Below are 11,713 nucleotides of genomic sequence, written 5' to 3' on the forward strand. Positions count from 1 at the left end.
ATGTACTCCTATTTATAGATATTGAGAGTGATTGTGTAGCTTCTGCTCTATTTTCCTCAACTTTACTACTTCTACCCTCAATGAAAGCTACAAATCTGAATAGGAATCAAGGATTCACAATCAATATAATACATCTGATTTGAAGAAAGGTGTAGTTGAATTCATTAGGTTGTACTTGTTTTATACGATGGAATTGGAATTGGGAAAGGAATGGAATGATAATGCTTCATTCCATTGGAATGAATAAAAGTTGGGTTTTTCTTTAATGAAAAACCTGCAACTCTTTTATCATGCATTTTATGACACAATTTTCTTGCATTATTTACATACAAATTTGTAAGAAACTCGATAATAAGTGGTTAAAAAAAGAAATAAAGCATTAATCGACCATCGAACCTTCCATTCCATCCAAAGGGATTTCAGATCATGCTCTCACTAAATGATGAACAACACCATGTCAACAAGCATTTGAAACCCTCAAAAAACCAATGGCACGTTTGTCACTAATTAGCAACATATCTTATTTTTTATATAAAAAAAAATCTCTGTAACAATTATTTATTTTTCATTTGCTAAGCATTTCCACAGCGCAATCAATAAAAGAATCCCAATTTAAAGAAACAAAGTTTCTTATTGATAAAGATGTGGTATAACTAATTAACTATAACAACATATTCTTCATTAAATATCCGGACTTTTTTTTTTCTATAAATATTAATTAAACTTAATTTGTGTTTTTTTTCAAGGTAAGAACTGATCTAATGCTACCATTCTATGAAGGTGATAACAATGAAAATGTGAATATTCTAAGTCATATTTTGATGAGATACTCATCTTACAACTTTGAAATCGGTTATTGTCAGGTAATATTTTTTTTACTAATTCTTTTAACTCCCTTGATATAATATTAGTTTTATTTATTTTTCTTAATACATGAAATACAATAATAAACTTTTGCGGGATATGAATGATTTCTTATCCCCAATTCCTTATGTCATGGAAGATGAGTCAGAAACTTTTTGGTCTTATGTTTATGAGAAATTAAATATCCTTCTACTTTAATCATGCTCAAAGTGGCATGAAATTTCTATTTTTTGCATTGTGAAAGGTTCTCTCTCTCTCACCTTTGCATGTGTGTTTTATATACGTTATACATTAAAGTTGTCTTTGTTAATTACATTGGAGGGTATTTATATCTTTTTGCATATAGAAGAGATTGAGAGTTGAGTACTCGACTTTTGGTCAAAAGCCTAAAGTAACTAAATTTGATGCAAACGAACAATCTAAATCCTTGAATTTAAATGATTATGATCCTGGTAATATAACAAAATCAACGTAAGAAGAGGTTTCTAGAGACAGAGAAGTTTTTATTCATTTATTAAACAAATCACCATGCTTCCTTTTCTCTTTTTTTTTTTTTTTTTTTTTTAAATTAACATAAAGTTATTTATTTTTGTTATTTTAGAAATTCAGAGATGTGCATCTCGATATGGAACAGTTTATGAAAGAGATTGATTCGGTTATGAATTCTTCAAATGGGGATAGAGAATACGATACTACTAAGTTAAGTTGTATGCTATTATACCAAAATGGATTAATTATTTGTTTATTGAATTTGTGCTTTTGCCATTATTGATGTAGATAATAACAAAATGGGTTAATTGAAATGGGAGCACCAAAATTAACAAGAATTAATATGTGTAACAAAGAAAGTAGATATGGATGCTTGAAAAGTCTAATAAAAAATGTTCCAAATTGGTAACTTGGAAATCAGAATACTAACTGGAACATATAAAATGCAAGTATGATAAATGATAAAAGCTTGATTACTATGTTTCCTTGTTATATGATAATGCAAAAATTAAATAAAAGGCCATGTTTGGTCGAGAAAAGAAGTAAATTACTTCCATAAGTGTTTGGATATTATATTTTTTTTATCACATAAGTAAAGTAGATATTTTAGTAGGGAAATGAGTTTAAAATAATGTTGGAAGCATATTGATAACAAAAAATATGGAAAATGGTATGTTAGAGAAATTGTTTATGTTTCTAATAATTTTGTTGAAAATAGATTATGCTAATGAGCATAAAGTATAGAATCTCATAATGTTTTCATGTGTATAAGCATTGGTACATACTTATAAACAAATTTATCCTGAAATTTACATGAAAGGCATTCTAAAATACATGAAATTACCTTATAACGAGTAGGATGCCTAATTAAGAAAAATATCAAAATAAAAGTTTGTTTAAATGGTGTATTGGAACTTAATTCACTACAAGAATACACATCTATAGGGACGATACCTATAGGGACAACAAAAGTCGTTTCTATAGATCATCTATAGAAACGATGTGTTGTTGCAAAAGGTTATGCTGATAATTGGTGGGTTTCTGAAAAGATGTAGCTACGACATGTCACCCCGACAATTTAGGCGGGAATTTTCGCGGGATACGGAAAGCATACAGGGACGATAGGTCTTCCCAGAAACAAATAAATTAGATGTATTTTATATGTTTTTTTTAATTTGTTGTTTAATCAGAATATTGAAGGGGTGTGGATCATCCCATAGGTTTCTACTCCAGAAATCGTGAATATGTCATCACCTTCTCTCGTTCAATCGCAACTGTTTTCACATTTTCCTCTCTCTCGATCGGTGACTGGTAGACGCCGAACACCCCCCAGCACAGGGGACAATCGCCTTCAACTCTAGCCTCATCAGCAGCGATAACTATTCTTTCTCCTATGATCAAAGATTTGCTTCTTTCCAGATACGAAATCAACGGCCAGTTTACCACCCGGACTCCACTGCACAACAACTATATGCCCACTCTATGTCTGTACATTACTAGCATGACGATTTCAATAAAGGTACACTACAGATTTGAAATCTTTGTTACATTGATGAATATCTACATGCGATTTCTTATCATCAAACTTATATACAAATAAATTTCTCTAATATCATATTGTGTAAAGTAACGTACAAGGTAAAACTGATAAAAATGATGTTATAATCGCATGATATCACCGGTAGATCATGTTGGCTTTTTTGTATATACAATTGTGTAAGTTTTGATCACTTAACCAATTATTAACAATAATTGTCTTTTCCAGCCTATTTACAATGGATGTGTACTTTCTTGAGAATCATTTGACGTTGAGAGCTGTGTATGTGACTTTAATCTAAACTTTTAAAGTTTCAACTTTTTAAATTTATATCACAAAGTTAATGATTTCACTTGAGAATTAATTGTCTTCCTATTCTGTTTCTGCAGTTCAAAGTTCGGACGGAAAGATGTCCGAAATCATCAATTCTAGAGTTGCATCTCCACTTGTTGCAAAAGGGGGAAAACCCCCCCCAAAACCAGGAATCCGGTCCAAAGAATAGAATCGATCATTCACAAACAACGGTTAGAAACTACGTGCTTACAAAATTGGAATGGAATCAGGTATTACCACAAGATGGTGGTGACCACCAACGGCAGATGGTGGCGATGGAACCATTGTCACAGGAGAAATGGGAAGATGAGTTGACACGTGAACTTAATCTTTTTAAGATAAAAGATGGAAATACCCTTTTGAAGGAACATATTGGGCAGTAGTTTCTGATGTCACCGAGCTTGTTGCATGATGGCAGTTTAACGAGTAAGTAAGTGGTCAACAAACTAGTTCTTTTTTTTCTTGTGTGAAGGTAAAAGACCGAAATACCCTTTTGCAGAATACAATAATTTGTAACAATTCTTTTGGTTTTTGTTATACAGGGAATATGAGTCTGGATCGAGTGGTGGTGGTTGTTTCTGTTTTAACAAAAGGCGGAATAGGAGGGGGAAGGTAAACTTTTAGGTAGTGTTTGGTATGTTGGAATTGGGAAAGGAATGGAATCGTTCATTCCATCGAACTGAAAAAAAAAATGTCTGTTTGGTTTGTGTAGTGGAATGGAATGGACCATTCTTAAAAGAATCTGATTCCTTCCTTTTTTATTGTAGTTTTCGTTCAAAAAGAGCATAATAGAGAAAGTCAGGCTTCACCATATTTTAAATAATCATATATCTAGTCAACACTTTATGCAGACAATAAATAATAGAAAAAAAAAAAAAAAAAAAACATTACTTGTAGATATGCTCTTCTCACTTTGTAATTTAAGTTTGAAAATGTAGGTGTTGCTTATTAGAGGCTTAACAGGTACTATGCTTGAAGCTTTACAAGTTATTGGAGGTGTTTTGAAATTGGGAGTATAAACAATTGAAGAATTTGATGCAAAGTTTGGTAGATCTGAACTAGTATAGTTTTAAAACATGTAATGTTTGGGAATCTTCCTTTAAGTACCGTTTAAAGCATATAATAAAATCATTTAACACTATTTATTGCAATTAAATTTACAGCTTTAGCTATTTTGTAAATATATTGCTTTAACTATTTTGGGATTGTCAAAACTCGAAAAATACACAGAAAAAAGAGCAGGGTGTAAACTTGTGGGCATACCTATAGAGACGACATGTCGTTTCTATAGGTAAATGTATAGGGACAAATCATATATATAGGTTAATCTACTACCACGGTATGTTGTCGCTATAGGCCGGTGTATGTGATGGCTTTATCTATAGAAACGACATGTCGTCTCTATAGTTATTTCTATTGGGACAACATGTCATCTCTATAGCTTTATCTATGGTGATCGGAAAAGTATAGCAATGAACCCTTTAGAGACAATATGTCGTCTCTATAGGTAAGCTATTGCAACGATATGTATAGCGACGACAAAAATAATTTGTTGCGACGGGGCTGTGGAGACGAACGACATAGGGACGACTTGTCGTTGCTACCATCTATCGGGGCGACTTTAGTATCTATAGAGACGACAGTTGTCGTCCCTATAGGTCTCGTTTCTTGTAGTGATATTTATGTAGAAACCACTTATGTGATGTATCGAAGTAAAATAACAATTGGTAAAGCATGAATGAGTATGAAAATGTCACTTTTTGGAAAAGACTACTAATTAGTCCACTTTGGGACAATTTGCCAAAAATAACAATTATGCCTTTACAAAGTATATAATAACATAATCGTTACATTGTTATAAGATTTGAAATAAATTGCAAAAATGAAGTAATATGGTTAAAAATAAAGAAAGTGTGAGTTACAAGAATTAAATGATATATGGTATTTGGAAATGTTTATGATGTTATTATTTTAATATTAAGTTGAGACTAAACTACATGAAAGGAAACCAGTGAAAATTTTCTATCACAACAAGAATATTATATAAAGTTGTCTATAACAACGAGTCAGGTGTGATTACAAATAAAGTGTTTTAATCATACGCTTCCTCAAATACTTCAACGTCTCTCTTAGACGTTTCAATACGGGGTTGTTTCTTCGATTCTAAGCATACAAAAACGAGACACATCCAATACGGGGATATATTTACACGCATTAAGAAAGCATAAAAAGATCACATGATCCAATATGGGGTTGTTTCTTTAAGTATAAGCTACACACAAAAACTATAATTATGAAACAAACTCACAATTCAGAAAAGTCCCAAAAATCAGAAACAATCCCAAAATCAGAAGCATAAAGGATGTCTTTTACTAGTTCTAACACGATATTAGAAGTATGAAGGATTCATTCGTAATCATAAAGGATTCATTCTAGACATCTAAACCAGATCATTAGCATGAAATTCATGGCTAGCTTTGGAGAAAAATCCATGAAGAAAGAATAGCATTACTTACCTAGTGGGTAGTGGCGGTGGTTTTCGCCCGATAGCAAAGGAGGAGTCTGGTTACTCATGGTGGTGGTGTTAGTGTTCTGCCGCCAAAGAAATGATGAAGATCAAGGACACTAAAAAGGGGCATGGAGAAAAGGCCAGAGAAAATGATGAAGAATATTACCAAGCAAATACATGGCAACCGTAGGCATAAGAGTTGGGAATATGGAGATCATCGTGGTTGGCGGCAACAAATTAAGTGTAAAGTGAATGGCTCATATATACTTAGGAAAATAGAAAGAAGGGGTTTAATGTGATTTGGAGAAATCAATGGTGACTTTTGTTGCAACAAGGCAATAGCAACGACTGCTTTAGTAACAATAGCAGCGACATCATTAGTGGTGATAGTGAAATTATGGGGTGAAAGTATGGTAGATTTTTTGGAAAGTCTTAGCGACGACAAGTTGTCACTGCTATTGCCCTATTGAGAAGTAAGAAAAATCATTGGATTGTCTAGTTATCAAGAGGATATAGCGAGAGTGACATCTTTAGCAACAACAGGGCTGCGACATTGAGCGCCACCAGCTTATCTAACATGCAAGGTTCACTATCACATTTAGAGTCATGATAATATTATTTATTTAAGATTTAAGATGCAAATTCGTTATTACATACACATAAATATATAATAGCTACAACGATAATAAGTGAAGAGCACTTTACACATATATAGAATAATATGAAACAAAGAACTGAGCCATTAATCACTCTCCTCTCTTTCTTTTATTAGTTTGTCGCATGGTAAAGTAAATAACACTAACAGGATTTCCAAGGTTGTTTTCGGTTGCGAAAGCTCGAATGTTAAAGCAAAATCGAGATGCAAGTGTTTCAATATTATCAAGTTGAGATTGTTGCTTGTACAGAACGAATATGTTACGATGGATACCAACTTCAGGACTAGATGCCTCGTATGGTACAACTTCAGTGCCTATAATATACATAATAAATAATTATATAAAACTAGAAATATCATAAAAAAAAATAATAACACATCGGTAATTCAATCGGGGTTTTTATAGAAACATGACACAAATTGTGTTCATCGGAAAATTACTTGTTTTACCTTGAGAATGTGAAGTCCCGCCACGAATGTTGATCACAATCCTAAAAACAACACATTGCTTAAGTGTTAATAAACATATGATGAACATTGTGACACTACAAATAAAAATAGTTAAAAAAAAATGTATTGGTTTGTGATCATATAGTGTTTAAGACACCGAAAATCAACAATAGCTAAATTGATTGTTTACAGAGAGAGACGAACCATGAGACAACTTGTTTCAAACATGGATCATTTGGGTCTGGTGCATCTGGATCAACCATAATCATAATCAGCGTGTACAACTCGCTTGGTCCACCTCCAATGAAAACCCTTGGAGCAATGTCAACATCACATGCCTTAAATTCACGACCATTGAACACCCTTTCGTTTCCATAGTACACTGTCATAGGAAACGTAGGTAAAAGTGGTTGTGCCATGTCTCCAACAACCTCTCTAATAACTTGAAGATATTCAAACATTTTACTCTGTGTTTGTGTATCTATTATGCTTATTTGAGCTCTTTATATAGAGGATGTCGGGGCTATGAAGAAGATGTGTCTTGTGAGTACTTGTCACATGAAAACATGAAGGTAGTCATTGCAAGTCACACATTATAAACCATATAAAAGCAAGTTTTAACGCAACAAGAAAATCATTACAAGATCAATTCTACTCCTTATATCCACCCTCATGACTCTCTTTTTCGACTTTTTACAAGGTAGAAAACAAACTACCAAGATTGATGATAGCTACGTCACCTTTACACTACCAACACATGCATGTAATACATGTTATAATTCATGATGAGAAAATTGAAACTTGACAAAGAAATGTTGTGCATTGTTGTGCAAAGTTGAGGTGAGATGTGCAGTTCTATTGCGTGAAACATTGCCTCATGTGCTTTAATATGTGACTAAAGTTTATGCCGCGTAGCGTTTAGTTTAGACGGTATTTTTATGAAGTTTTCCCAGTTTGTTCCTTTATTTTGATGGGATGTAGCCATGTAGGTTCAAATGGTGATTGCAATATGTTTTTCCATTGTAATGTCGAATTTGTAATCGTAAGAGTCAAGTTTACCGGCTTGCTGTGGAAAGAACATTAGTATATTAATTAATAAATCCACTTACAAAATAAGCCAATTAAGAGGGTAATGAGTCAAATGAAGTCATTAGTTTTAGTTATATAGTACCAGTGAAAAGGATTGAATAATTTTTCCCTCAAATATCTTTTTTATCTTATTAAATTAATACGCTACACTGCCAACACATAACATTATTATAAAATCATATCCAATTATGATAAAGCTATGTTATCAGTTAATATGTTTGCGAACTTATTATTCAAATAACTCTGATCTCTAGTTAAATGATATCTCTAATGGGTCAATTTTCTTTATAGTTTTTTTTATGAATTTAACTTATTGATCATTATCTGTCTAAAAATTTTTAACCAAAGAAACACCAACGATTGTATATTGTCGGCGATTATGGTTGGGGATGTTTTGCATACTTAAAGATTTTATCATTGCCTAATACTAATAGGCACCACATCATGCCATAGCAAATAGTCATAAGCCTCTTCCTCTTCCTCTTCTTATGGCAATGACCCCGATTTGCCGCAAAGTCTAACGGTTCATCCATTGCAAAAATAGGCCTCGGATGATACCACACCAACTCATAATCCATTCCCATGTAATTTTGGCAAAATCACACCCCATAAGTATATGGTTTGCACATTCCATTGCATTATTATAGTACATGCAAATGGTGGGGTGGTTGCAAGTGATGTTGCGGATGAAATTCTTTCAAGTGATGTTGCGGATGAAATTCTTCCAAGTGATGTTGCGGATGAAATTCTTCCTATTTTTCCCTCCATATAAAACATGGAATCTTCAATGGGAATTCTTTCATCCATTCAATTATAGTGCCCATTACATCACGAGCAAACTCGTCCAATTTACTTTGAAGGACATTGATAATATATTGACCATCATAGGTGAGATCATATCGACATGCATTGGGGTCATTATTGGGAATAAACAAACTAGTGGCATATTCTAATTGATACAAATCTTGGGAAAAAATCGATGCAGTCTGATCATCCCTCCAATCCAAAATGAACTTGTTAGGTGTTACTCTATCAGCAACCAAGAATTTGTTTCGTATTCTCCAAGATGTACGGCTTAAGAAATAAAAATTTGAATTTCACAACAACCCATCATTCGTCCTACCAAAATTACGTATTAAGGCATGATCCAATAAGTTTATTGAGAACGTAGTTGAATCCAAGCCCAAACCTCTTTAATCAGTGGAAGCCCCATCAATGTTGTTCCCCATGCTAGTAACTAATTTTCTTAACATCTAATCAAAGGCATTTTGTGTAAAATTATGTAGACCACCAATGACCCGGCGCCAAAGAGAAAAATTATCGAGCCTCAATCACACCATCATTTGACAATTAGTGCAATGTAAGTGCATTAAATGACCCTACATTGAGTCACCATTTTCTTTTAAAGCTATGAATTTATCCCACGATACCCAATGGATTTTAGACTTAGAGTGATAACCTTCCCATAGGGATCAGCACCACATTTTTTTTCCAAAGCACCCATCACCTCCCATTGGAGCTTTGAAGAGGAAGAGATAGTATGTTGGAAAGTTTTCAAGGACCACCTTTAAAAGAGTTAATCCTTCCCCCCCCCCCCCCCCCCCCCCCCCCTCGGCATACGATAAAGGTTTTGGGTATCATATCGAGAGATTTAAATTAAAAGCGATCAATGATAGGCTTCTAGTTCTTTATAAGACTCGTAAAGTAAAAGTATTTGGCATTTTAATATAGGAAATGAAGAACCAAAAGTACATTGCTATTTAAGAAAAATCAAGAAAAGTCAAACAGGATTCGTAGTGTGTCACCTCTTTGACACGGTGCATCGAATGTGAATTGTTTTTTAATTGTAACTCTCAACATTGTTGAGATAATACTCGACAACTGAATCTTGAATCTTGAGTAGTTTTTAGATGATTAATATATCGAATCAGCCTTTTCTTTTGAAGTTATGAATTTATCCCACAATACCCAATGGATTTTAGACTTGGAGTTATAACCTTCCCATAAGGATCAGTGCCACCATTTTTTTTTCCAAAGCATCCCCCCCCCCCCCCCCCTCTTGGCATACGATAAAAGTTTTGGGTATTCATATCGAGATATTTGAATTAAAAGTGATCAATGATGGGCTTCTAGTTCTTTATAAGACTCATAAAGTAAAAGTATTTGGCATTTTAATATATTAAATGAAGAACCAAAAGTACATTGCTATTTAAGAAAAATAAAGAAAAGTCAAACAGGATTCTTAGTGCATCACCTCTTTGACACGGTGCATCGAATGTGAATTGTTTTTTTAATCGTAACTCTTAACATTGTTGAGATAATACTCGACAACTGAATCTCGAATATTGAGTAGTTTTAGAGGATTAATTTATATAATCTTGTATCAATATTCAAAACATGTTTCCTTGGGCACATTAGTATTATTGCTTTAGATTTGTGAACGAGACAATAACAAGGGTTATATGAAAATAGCAAGGTTTTAAAATACAAGTGCGACGTTTAAATTTGGGTTAATTAGGAAAATATGGGTTTATATTGATACGAAATCAATAAACAAGATATTGAAAATGTTTATTTATTTCTAAAGAAATAAAAATGTAGAAGACACATCACGACGACGACGAAGACGATGGGAAAATATTTAATTTCACTTATTATAGTTATGTTATTTCGTTTCTTATTGTAATCGCTATTAATAGTAATGACTAAATTGCTATCTAACTTTCAAGTTGATAGCCAAATAAAATGCATCAAAACATTAATGATATTTTACCATTTATCTATTAATATATTTATTATTATCGTTGATAAAAATATGGTTATCTAATATTTTAAAACATCATATTTATTTGAAACTCCAACTAAAACTCTCATCATCATCATCCATATTTTTATTTCTTTAGAGATAAAAAACCATTTTAATCTCTTGTTTATTGCTTTCATATCAATATAAACCCACCTTTTCGTAATTAACTCAAAAATTCACACTTATATTTTTAAACCTTGTTATTTTCTAATCTTCTTAATCCTATCTTTTATATAACCCTTTTCAGTATCTCATTCATAAATCAAAAGCAATAATATTAATATCCAAACATGTTTTGAATAAGATACAAAATGATATGAATTAATCCTCTAGAACTACTTAAGTTTCGGTTTCATTTTGGCTAGGTCACCCGCTTTGGCGATCTACTTTTTGTTTTAAAATGGGGGAGGGCCTGAGGGTTTGAAGAAGAATATGATGAGATTGAGGAGGGCGACATCAAGTGTGGTGGTAATACCTAATCTTAGATGGTTGTATGCTTAAGGATCTTAATTTAATTTTATAATAATAAAGAAATAAATAAATTAGAAAAAAAGATACATATACTATTTAGTAAAGATATAATAGTCATTTCATGTTTGGGAGAGATAAAAACCTGAAAGAATTGTCCATACTCATGACTTATTCTTTTTAAAACATAAAATAATTTCAAATAGAAAAAGATACATCATAATCTCCCCTCTCAAAGACTTAGGATAATCAAAATGAAAAGTATATAACATCTCATCACCAAAATATCCAATACGGTCATCATGATTTCTTGAACTCCTAAAAATTAATACCATGATCCTCACATAAAGCCTTTTATCCACCCACACTTTTTCCTATCCTAATAGTTTGAGATTTTTTAGATAAAATACTCATTCAAAATCTACATGAACCTTATTCTAATACAATTGAAATGATATCTCTTTCATGCCCTTTCACATTACATGTCCTCACCTCCTAAATTCATAGTATAAA

General features: G+C 32.6%; 1 long non-coding RNA gene and 1 pseudogene across 3 annotated transcripts; one reads left to right on the plus strand and one right to left on the minus strand.

Moving 5' to 3' along the window:
- The first annotated feature begins 752 nt into the window (after positions 1-752).
- LOC145017706 (uncharacterized) lies at positions 753-4,308 on the plus strand. 2 transcript variants are annotated; one of them, XR_013666629.1, is made up of 6 exons: positions 753-863; positions 1,466-2,872; positions 3,119-3,172; positions 3,280-3,653; positions 3,766-3,835; positions 4,162-4,308. It is a non-coding gene; the product is annotated as an uncharacterized LOC145017706 (long non-coding RNA). The 2 variants fall into 2 exon arrangements; XR_013666628.1 differs by having other exon boundaries at positions 3,280-3,649.
- A 2,170-nt stretch (positions 4,309-6,478) lies between these two features.
- Positions 6,479-7,298, minus strand: LOC145016303 (protein MOTHER of FT and TFL1 pseudogene; annotated as a pseudogene). The gene is made up of 3 exons (XR_013666172.1): positions 7,042-7,298; positions 6,838-6,878; positions 6,479-6,702 (listed from the first exon to the last, which is right to left on the minus strand). The product of XR_013666172.1 is annotated as a protein MOTHER of FT and TFL1 pseudogene (transcript).
- Positions 7,299-11,713: the final 4,415 nt, after the last annotated feature.

This window comes from Lactuca saligna, chromosome 9 (genome assembly GCF_052625555.1).
Source record: "Lactuca saligna cultivar CGN05327 chromosome 9, ASM5262555v1, whole genome shotgun sequence".
NCBI classification, from domain to species: Eukaryota; Viridiplantae; Streptophyta; class Magnoliopsida; order Asterales; family Asteraceae; genus Lactuca; species Lactuca saligna.